An 11,984-nucleotide genomic window follows, 5' to 3' on the forward strand; every position below is an offset into this window, starting at 1 on the left:
GCATTGACAATAGGAGGAATTGTGAAGGATTGTTAGCTGAAGAGAACTGTATCTGTAGACTCTGTGACAGTGTAGTTGAGGATGGGTGCATCAAGAAATGTCAGTCCAGTTTTAATATCCACATGGACCGGCATCCATTGAGTGACTATCACTCCTTAGTGGGTAAAGTGTTAAATCAGACAGATTGTTGGGTATGCTCTCAAGTACCTCAAGGCCATAGCAAATCAGGATTAGTGCCATTTCCTTTAACTATAGGGGAGGTACTTGAGCTAAGTGGTGGGAGGCCGGTGGACAGGAGGTTTAATATCTCCAGTCCTCCTAGTTTGAAGCTCCACCAATATCATGTGGATAGATCCCTAGTATGTTTTAACATTTCCAATCCCCGAAAGCCGGGAAATTGGGAAGTGTCATGGAATAACCAAACCATAACCTTTTCATACAGAGCCGATAGAATGCCTACAGATACAGAACTTATACGCCACATAGCCGGTAGTGGAAAATATTTCCGATATAGGTATACCCTAGGAAATAGGATCATGAGAGTTGGAGAAGTATCACCAGGATACTGTGCACATATCGTACAAACTGATACGTGTACTAAACAGATGGGAGAATTAGGGTTAGGAGATTTCATATGGAAAATGTGTAATATGGTTATGTCCTACTCCGTCCCATACGTTCTCCCCGATGATGCATATTTCATATGCGGGAGGAAGGCGTATAAGTGGCTTGCCCCAAACTCAGAAGGGTTATGTTATATTGGAAAAGTACTGCCTGAAGTAATGACCGTATCCCACACTAAAATGAAAGATATTCACCGCAGTACCCAAGCTCCTTATACTCACACTCATTACGAGCACATCTTTAAACGGCACCTGATAGAAAGAACAGAGCATCCGGCCTCTGACCTGATCCATGAATCCACCGGGATTCAATTCCTAATCGCGTTAGATATCACTCGTACCGCCAGAGGAGTGATAAATTACAAATATATATCTGCGCTTGCAAATTTATTAGACAATATCACTGAAATGTATGATGACACATTCAGGTATACCGGAAGGGAGCTCCAAGCTTATAAAACAGAACTGGTTCAGCATAGGATGGTTCTTAATTACCTCACGGCAGTGACGGGTGGATATTGTGTCACACTGGCAACGCAGTACGGCGTAAAATGCTGCACTTATATTACGAATAGCACCGAGGACCCGGTCGAGGTCATAGACCAAAAGATGGACGACATTCTCCAATTAAAGTGGGAATTCCGCAGGAGACACAATCTCACCCTAGCTGCTGTGGGTAATGAGCTGACCGGTTGGGTGTCATGGTTGAACCCGCGAAATTGGTTCTCTGGTTTAGGAGAATGGACCCAAGGTATTATCATGGATGTAGGGAAATTTCTTTTGTGTATTCTGGGTGTCATCATATTGGTCGGTCTGATATTTAGATGCGTTCGGATTTTAACAAAGTGTAAACGTAGCGCCCGAGTGATGAGTTTAAGAAGTGAGGACACTGTAATAACAACGTCTAATGTGATTTATGACCCAACGATAGAGACAATGTTGTGATGAAAATGTGATTCCACGGTCCGTTTCTTTCACCCGTTTCTCCTTTGTTTTCCTCCAAGGTACAAAGACCTCCGCTTGGAAGATGAATTTGACAACCTTTTACACAGACAACTGATGGACTATGCCATAGACCCCCCATATCCCTAGTAACTTTAACTTTACGCTAGCCCAACACTTTTTGTAAGTCTATGGACATTGAAAAAGCTTTTTGCACACCGTTTATAGCAAAAGCATCGGGAGACTACAGTCAACATGTACATCGAGACAAGACAAGACAAGACACAAGACAAGACCGCAATCGGCAAATGTATATTAAACTCACATAGTTTATCACTGCATTTACCATAATTGTTTCTTATCTTCATCTCTACAACCTTCAGGTAATGACACACATAGTCGGTAGGGAATATAGGCACAGATATCAGCAATCACATACCCCCCCATTCATGTATCATCAACTAAAATGTGCTCCCCCATTTTGTTGCAACCAAAAGCCGAAAAGAGCTCGTAAAGTTTGACAGCCCATCCACAGACCCTTAATACGGGATAAGAAGGAATTCAAATGTATACTTCGCAATACCTCGAAGCTTGATCTAAAACACGTACGGCACAATGATACATGACCCCTCAAACATGGACTCATACACACATACTTCTACTATCTCACTAGGTCATACCTTTTTCCCACCTTCCTCTCTCCTCCCTTACCCAATCATAGAAATGTATTCACATATGACATATATTTTTCTCTTTTTGAACTGTTTTAGGAAGTGGCAGTTATTGGTGACTGCCAAAGGGTGGACTGTCAAAGTCAGAAAAATTTCGCTGCACGTTGCCATATATTCTCCTCATGCGCGTGCTCGCTGCACATGCACTTTCACTGGCGTGCGTGCACATACTCGCAGATGCGTGACGACGCTTCTATGAGCGTACGCTCGAGCGCATGGTATGTGCACTTACGGTAGATTTTGTGCGCGTCTAGCGAGCGACTCAATCGCTCGCTATTAAATTCATATAGCAAGTTTTGTTGGTAATGTTCCCTTTAGTGATAACTGTAAGTTTGGTTAAAGTAACTTGTTCACGGACTTGGGAATCCCTCTTTACGTGGTACAAAGGGTCTGATTAAGGTAGAGCAGTTGTGTCTGGTACCTAACCGAAGAGTATTTTAATAGCAATAATCCGGTGTTGGTTAGGTACAGATTAATCGCTCCTGCATATAGTTATGGCCATTAGTAGTTTCTGGACATTTCATATATTTGCAGTTCATTATCCATGCGGCGGGAATCCGGAGATTCCCACCCACCTGAGCTGATTGTAATAGCCACAGCCCACCTGTTCAAACTAACCTATGACCTTTTGTTATGATGCGAGGAGACATTCCTGTGTCCAATGAACAATGAGATTATAGGCCCCTTTGTAGTACACTGTATGCAGTGTATATAAGGACAAGCCGACCTGGGCCAGCTCTCTATTCTCTACTCTATTCAACGGTTCTCATCACTGATAATCGGGAGCTGGATATCTGGGAAGGCGCATGCGATTGTTCCCCTTTGTGCGTAAGTTCTCTGCAACCATTTTACCTCATGTTTATTGTAAGCCACTCTCTCTCTCCTTTCCCTTAGATGTAATTGTGCCACAATTGTATATTTCTGTCTAGATAACCTGTTAGAATTATATGTTAGTGTGTAGTGTATGACTTGTTAACTGTTTCTCTTTTTAATATAACTTAAGACTCTAGTTAGTAAAGGCGTTGGAAACCTTAGCACGGTATTGTGTGTTCATTATATTGCAAAGGGTAATAAGAGCGTCTCGATGGCTCAAACAGCTTTAGTGTTATTAAGGTTAAGCAGCGTTATATCGCTACAGTGTTTCTGAACAAAGGTTTACAGCATAAGAGTGTCATTACTGTGTGGTACATTCAAGGTTTACTGATTGGTATATTGTGAGCGTCTGCGCCGCTCGCGATCTCCTCGTGGTCTCGAGCGTCCGCTACGCTGGTAGCGTAACATTACGGTGATCAACCGCCCATAGTGTGCCCGATATCATCAGCGTATTCTCGCGAGCGTTTGTGTCGCTCGGGCGGCTCGCTCCCGATACAGCGTCTGCTACGCTAAGGGCGTACCCTTACGGTATCTCATACGCCAATTGCGTATTTAGTCTCTTACCTATATAGTGAAGGTTATAAGGTAATCAATATCAGCATTATCACTTGCTATGCCCGATTTTCACTTGCGATTTTCCTTGAACTCCCCGGAGCCCAGATAGCACAGATTTTGACTAACTTTTCTTGAGATATGGACTATGTATGCTTACGATTTTGACGTATGTGAGATTTTGGCTTATGTGAGATGTCATTGACATGTGAGATGAACTAGATAGTACACCGATCTAGCAAGGATTGACTTGCCTGCACAGTCTATCTTTTCTTGCGATGCCGACCTGGCGTGACCGCGCATCGGGATTGAATCGGGATTGCAAGGTGACTTTCACCTTGCGATCTGCACTAACTTTTCTTGCAATTTTGACTATATAATCAAAATCGAAAGAAAATATCTCACCGTGTGTACACACCCTAAGGCAGATGTGTACCAATTTTGGAGTACATGGGTCCAGCAGTTCCGGAGTTATGCTGTCTCCTGATATATTCTGTGCTGCTGTCCCTATTTTCTAATTTTTTTAGTTGCCTCCGGTGTGTTTTAATATGTTCGTATGCCAAATTTCATGATCTTCGCCTGTAAACTGTGGATTTGTATAGAAAGACAGACCGAAGGACAAATTTTCACTTTTATATAGTAGATTATACATATATATATATATATATATATATATATATACAGTATATATATATATATATATATACACATACATACATACAGTATTTGTGCTGCAAGCCAGTATACATCCAGTGGCTGCTGTGTCTTTATAGGGGTGCTCTGTCCATCCAACCAACCAGGGGCTCTGCCCCAGAGTTAAAGAAATGAAACTAATATGATATATATATATATATATATATATATATATATATATTTATTTTGTGTGTGCGTGAGTGTTGCACCCCAGTATACATCCAGGGGCTGCTGAGTCTGTACAGGGGTGATCTGTCTGTCCATCCAGGTGCTCTCTCCCAGAGTAAACTTAAAATAATAAAAGCTAAAAAGTCTAAAATATAATTATATATGTATATATATATTTTAAAATAAAAAGTAACCTTTTTTCTGCGCTATACCACTAGTCTCAAACCACTGAGAAATACCTTCTGTCAGATGAGGTATAAAGAATAGATATGAAAAGGAAAAAGGTTCTAGTGGGAGCCAATACGCCTTTAGAATAACTATTTTTAAAAGTTTTTATTCATACACAAACCGACGACAATTGCAACCTAAACATTCGTCTTTGGTACAAATTACTAAAAATTCAGTAAAATGATATAACAATCTTATATAAACACATATTTCAGTTGATGTGAGGATTTTACAATCAGGTGATCACAATCAGAATTGTGAAGAGATATATCTCCAACCAGAAATCTGTGGTGAAGGCTTTATGAAACCGAGATCGCGAAACCCAACGCTTTTCGTCTGTTAGGACTTCATCAGGGGTTAACAATCTAAATAGTTACAGAGGGAAATACATAAATCACTTAATCTTCATAAATAATTCCAAATCAACATAAAATTATCATAATGAATACCATGTTCAAATTGAATATAGATGTACATACATACCAGATTCTTACAATAGATTGGATTACCACTGGTTATGACCGGCTAGGGTTCTCAATGTTATATCCAATCACAAGTATATTTTCAATTAATTTGGTATCTGAAATATTACCATTATAATAATCAAAAAACATTCTACCTATATATATATACAACATAAACCAAAAAACAAATGACAAATGAGAGGGAAGAGAGAGTCAAAAAGTTGAGATATGATTTTCCGCCCATCGGAGAATCCTTGTGGCTTCTGCCATCGCCATCCTGCTTCTTGTGCCACCCTGTCGGTTTACATGGGCGACTGCCGTGATGTTGTCTGATTGGATCAGTACCGGCTGGTTTTGAAGCAGAGGCCTTGCCAGACTTAGGGCATTGTAAATGGCCCCCAGTTCCAGAATATTTATGTGTAGGGACGACTCCTGACTTGACCAAAGTCCTTGGAGATTTCTTCCCTGTGTGACTGCCCCCCAGCCTCGAAGGCTGGCATCCGTGGTTACCAGGACCCAGTCCTGTATGCCGAATCTGCGGCCCTCTTGAAGATGAGCACTCTGCAGCCACCACAGTAGAGATACCCTGGTCCTTGGAGTCAGGGTTATCAGCCGATGCATCTGAAGATGCGATCCCGACCACTTGTCCAAGAGGTCCCACTAAAAAGGTTCTTGCATGGAACCTGCCGAATGGAATTTTGCTTCGTAAGAAGCTACCATTTTTCCCAGGACTCGTGTGCAGTGATGCACCGATACCTGTTTTGGTTTCAGGAGGTCTCTGACTAGAGATGACAGCTCCTTGGCTTTCTCCTGCGGGAGAAACACTTTTTTCTGTTCTGTGTCCAGAACCATCCCCAGGAACAGTAGGCGTGTGGTAGGAACCAGCTGTGACTTTGGAATGTATAGAATCCATCCGTGCTGTTGTAGCACTTCCCGAGATAGTGCTACTCCGACCAACAACTGCTCCTTGGACCTCGCCTTTATAAGGAGATCGTCCAAGTACGGGATAATTAAAACTCCCTTTTTTCGGAGGAGTATCATCATTTCTGCCATTACCTTGGTAAAGACCCTCGTGTCACGAACCGGTCTCTCACCTTTGCGGGTTCTGGGGTTCATCTGTTGCCAGTGCGGTTGCTCGCGGTGCTGTGCGCCCGTGTGGGGACGCGGCGTGATCAGTGGCACAGGTAATGCAGAGTCTGGGAACTGGGAGTGCGGGGACCAAATGGCCTAAGGCACTGCGGTGTGTCTGCTGTAGAGGAGGTGGCCATGTTGGAGACCAAATAGGTAATACAGAGCACTTGTGAAAACACCTGTGGGCAGGTGTAAGCCAATCCCGTGCTTGTGCTGCCTTTAAGTAGGCTGGGATTATGTTACTCTGGGCCAGTGCTTTGTTGTATCAACGCTGTGCTCTAGCTCTGAGCTCTCTCCGTGCATTCCTGTGTGATTCCCGTGGTCCAGATATCGCCTCCATTCCCAGAGGCCCGTCTGCAGCCTTCACTGCTAAAGATCCACCGGCTCCCCGCTGTGCTGTCAGTTAATCACGCACCTACTGGTAACAATTGGATTCCCAGAGTCTTGCATGAGGAAACCCTGTCTGCCTGCTTTCAACCATACAGAGTTTGGAGGATTCCACTAATTTCAGCTGCTCGTTTGTTCTGCTCTGCATTTAACCCGTTCATCACTTATATTATCTGCTACAGTCTCACAGTGATCTCCGGAACTCGCAAGTAACCCAATTTAGTACTTTTACTTTCTATGTTGCCATTACAAGGATAATTCTTCACAGTCTCTCAGTTACCTCTCAAAACTTCATTGCAAATCCTCACAGTTATTTCTTCATGTCTGCATTACCCAGTTAAACACGTTCTACAGTTCAGCTTCAAAGCTTGTTTATATTTGGACAATTTAACATTTTTTCTCCAGCCTGTTTTAAACGCAATTCCATGAACATTTCTTTTATTTTTTCTTTAAGATATATCCTGCATATTATTTCTATTATTCATGCAATACGTCAGTATACTATGGTGATTAATAACTTGCCATTTACCACTTTACTGAATTGTTATTTTTCAATAAATATATGAAACTGAACTTTCTTCGTCCTCCCTGCTTTCTTCATACCCCAGCACCTACACCTGTGGTTGGTCCCGGGTTAACGGATTCACAAAAACACCCGGACCTGACAGTAAGCACTGGCCACATGGATCCGTCAAGTGACCAATTCGCAGGAGGCGGTGCTACGTCAGATATCCTTTCCCGTCTGGAAAACCAGGAGTCTATACAGACACAAATAGTGCAGTTTATGCAAACTATGGCAGACCGTTTAGAGACTCTTCATATGGCTATTAAAATGTCTCAAGTCCAGTTTCCAACTCCGGTTGTCCCAGTTACCACTACAGCTTCTCCTGTGATGCTGCCTACGTCCCGCTTGCAGTTACCCTCTCCGAGTAAGTTTGACGGAACTCCAAAACTTTGCAGAGGATTCCTGAATCAATGCGAGATCCAGTTCGAACTGTTGTCTGCCAGTTTCCCATCAGCTTGTTCTAAGGTTGCATATATTATTGCCCTCCTCTCCGGTCAGGCTCTGGAGTGGGCATCACCATTATGGGAAAGAGGTGATCCTATCCTCTCTAATTACAAGGAGTTCGTATCATCCTTCCGGAGAATCTTTGACGAACCAGGCAGGACCACCTCAGCATCTTTGGAGATTCTCCGTCTATGTCAAAGTTTACGTCCTGTCAGTCAATATATTATTCAGTTTCTCACGTTGTCTTCAGAGTTAAACTGGAATGAGGAGGCCCTGATCGCCGCGTTTTGGAATGGACTTTCAGAGAGAATCAAGGATGATTTAACTATCCGGGATGTGCCAACCAAACTGGATGAATTGATTTCTCTCTGTAACAAACTTGACCTACGCTACAGGGAGCAAAGTTTAGAGAAATCCAGGGCAGAGCGATCCAGTCCACGTTATCATCCTAGGCCTCGACAAGATTCTTCATCACAGTCTCCGATAACGACAGAAGAACCTATGCAGATTGGGCGCTCTCGCCTCACAGAGGAGGAACGACTTCGTCGTCGACAGGGTAACCTCTGCATGTACTGTGGGTCCTCCGAACATTTAGTTAAATTCTGCAAACTTCGACCGGGAAAACTCTCGCTCCTAGCTTATTCAAGAGAGGTTAAGCTAGGAGTTACTTTAGAATCACGTTCTGGGAAAGAGCCGACCTTGTCTATTCAATTAGAAGTTCCAAGTTCTACAGTGAAAGTTTCAGCTCTCCTAGATTCCGGGGCAGCCGAGAACTTCATCTCCTCAGCCTTTGTCTTACGGTCTAAAGTTCAAACCATGCCTCTGGAAGCAGCAGTTGCTGTTACAGCAGTGGATGGAAGTCGAATTCCAGATGGTATAATTACTCATCGAACCGTATGTCTCAAGATGAAAGTTGGTGTGCTCCATTCCGAATACGTCTCCTTCTACATGATTCCCAAAGCCTCTCAAGATGTGATACTTGGTTTACCTTGGCTGCAGAAACATAATCCTCAACTTAATTGGCAAACCATGGAAGTCCTTTCGTGGGGTAAATCTTGTACCAAGGACTGTTTAGCCTCAATTGTACCTCTCTGGTCAATTAGCCTTCCCGACCTACCTCCGGTGTATCAATCCTTTGCGGATGTTTTCAGTAAACAAGCAGCAGACTCTCTACCTCCTCATCGCGAATGGGACTGCCCAATCGTCCTGGTTCCGGGTAAATCCCCTCCTAGGGGACGAATTTATCCGCTATCCATCCCAGAGACGCAAGCTATGTCTGATTATATACAGGAAAATCTAACCAAAGGATTTATCAGACCATCTTCTTCACCTGCAGGAGCCGGATTCTTTTTCGTTAAGAAGAAGGACGGTGGGTTACGACCATGCATAGATTACCGTGGACTCAATGAGATCACTGTGAAAAACAAGTACCCATTACCCTTAATTCCAGAATTATTTGATCGGGTAAAGGGAGCTACTGTGTTTACAAAATTGGATCTCCGAGGGGCCTACAATTTAATCCGCATCCGGGCAGGGGACGAGTGGAAGACTGCTTTTAATACCCGGGATGGGCATTACGAATACCTTGTAATGCCTTTTGGTCTTTGTAATGCACCTGCAGTTTTTCAAAGCTATGTTAATGAACTTTTTCGTGATCTTCTCTACAAGTGTCTAGTAGTGTACCTGGATGATATCCTAATATTCTCTAAGGATCTAAAGTCTCACCGTCACCAAGTTAAAGAGGTACTGACATGTCTGAGGGAAAATCAACTTTATTGTAAGTTAGAGAAGTGCACCTTTGAAGTATCTTCCATACCGTTCCTTGGTTACATCATTTCTGGATCAGAGCTATGTATGGATCCCGGTAAGGTACAAGCTATCCGAGATTGGTCCACTCCTACAACTCTCAAGGGGATTCAGCGATTTCTTGGCTTTGCTAATTTCTATAGGAGATTCATTAAGAATTATTCTTCGTTAGCTGCTCCCATCACAGCTCTAACTCGCAAGGGAGCAAATCCTACGAACTGGTCTTCTGAAGCAATCAAAGCCTTCTCTGATATAAAGCAAGCCTTTGGGTCAGCACCCATTCTTCGACAGCCTGATTTGAATCGTCCCTTTTTACTAGAGGTGGATGCATCTACAGAAGCAGTAGGAGCTGTGTTGTCACAAGTCTTTGAAGATAAAAAGGTCCATCCCTGCGGATATTTCTCCCGTAAGTTCCTCCCGGCAGAACGTAATTATGCAATCGGTGAGCAAGAATTACTTGCCATCAAGTTGGCATTTGAGGAGTGGAGATACCTTCTAGAAGGAGCACAACATCGCATTACAGTTTATACTGATCATAATAATCTTCTATATCTGCAGTCAGCTCAGTGCTTGAATCCACGACAAGATAGATGGGCGCTTTTCTTCACACGATTCAATTTCAAGCTCACCTATCGACCAGGGTCTCAGAACAAAAAGGCAGATGCCCTTTCTCGGTCCTTTGCTTCTTCTGAATCAAATGATGCTACCATGAATCAAGCCATTGTGAATCCTACGTCCTTTTTAATGACTCGAACCTCTCCAGTTCCTCCGCCTGGCAAGACCTTTGTCGCCACAAATCTTCATAAACGGCTGCTTACCTGGGCTCACTCCTCTTCCTTCATGGGTCATCCAGGGGTTCTAAAGACTCTCAAATTTATTCAACAGTCTTATTGGTGGCCACGTCTCAAAGCCGATGTCCAAGAGTTTATAGCAGCATGTCCTAAATGTGCCCAACATAAGAGTCCAAGAAGTTCTCCACCAGGTTTATTACATCCATTATCCATACCCAAACAACCATGGACTCATATCTCAATGGATTTCGTGACCGATCTACCTCCATCAAAAGGACGAAATACCATTTGGGTGATAGTGGATCGATTTTCGAAAATGGCACATTTCATTCCATTAACTGGGTTACCATCAGCCCCTTTACTAGCCAGATTGTTCATCTCTGAAATCTTTAAGTTGCATGGCCTTCCTCGAGAGATCATCTCTGATCGGGGAACACAGTTTGTGGCCAAGTTTTGGAGGTCGCTTTGTTCATCTTTAAATGTCAAGTTGAATTTTTCTTCTGCATATCATCCTCAGACAGATGGACAAACTGAGAGAGTCAACCAAGACCTTGAAACATTTCTACGGCTATATATATCGTCCTCACAGGATGACTGGGTTGACTACCTTCCATTGGCAGAATTTGCTCATAATAATCTCTTCCATTCATCTTCAGAATCTACGCCCTTTTATATTAACTTCGGCTTTCATCCTCGTGTGCCAGAGTTCCATCCATTGCCAGCCCTAGAGGTTCCAGCAGCAGATCAAGAACTTCAACGTCTATCTAAAAATCTGGAGTTGTGTGCGTAAGTCGTTGGTCAAAACTTCTGCTCGTTATAAATCTTTCGCAGATAGAAAACGTAAAGCTGTACCGAATTACAAGGTGGGGGACCAAGTTTGGATTTCTACGCGCAATCTCAGGTTCAAAGTTCCTTCTAAGAAATTTGCTCCCAAGTTTATTGGTCCATTTCCCATTGTAAAGGTACTCAATCCTGTGTCATACAAAGTCAAGTTGCCACCATCTTTGAGAATTCCTAATGCCTTTCATACATCTTTATTGAAGCCTTTGATTCTCAATAAGTTTCGTACTACCCAGTCCAAATCTCCTAAAGTTGACTCTGTGCAAGATGAGGAATTTGAAGTTAAAGAGATTGTAGACTCACATTCCCGATATGGACGTTTACAGTTTTTGGTCGACTGGAAGGGTTACGGTCCGGAGGAGAGATCCTGGGTTTTCTCTGAAGATGTTCATGCTCCAAGACTGGTACAGAAATACTTCTCGAAAAATCCTGATAAGGTTCAAAGGTGTTCGGAGACCACCCGTAGAAGAGGGGGTACTGTCACGAACCGGTCTCTCACCTTTGCGGGTTCTGGGGTTCATCTGTTGCCAGTGCGGTTGCTCGCGGTGCTGTGCGCCCGTGTGGGGACGCGGCGTGATCAGTGGCACAGGTAATGCAGAGTCTGGGAACTGGGAGTGCGGGGACCAAATGGCCTAAGGCACTGCGGTGTGTCTGCTGTAGAGAAGGTGGCCATGTTGGAGACCAAATAGGTAATACAGAGCACTTGTGAAAACACCTGTGGGCAGGTGTAAGCCAATCCCGTGCTT

The sequence above is a fragment of the Pseudophryne corroboree genome, chromosome 6 (assembly GCF_028390025.1).
Source record: "Pseudophryne corroboree isolate aPseCor3 chromosome 6, aPseCor3.hap2, whole genome shotgun sequence".
NCBI lineage: Eukaryota > Metazoa > Chordata > Amphibia > Anura > Myobatrachidae > Pseudophryne > Pseudophryne corroboree.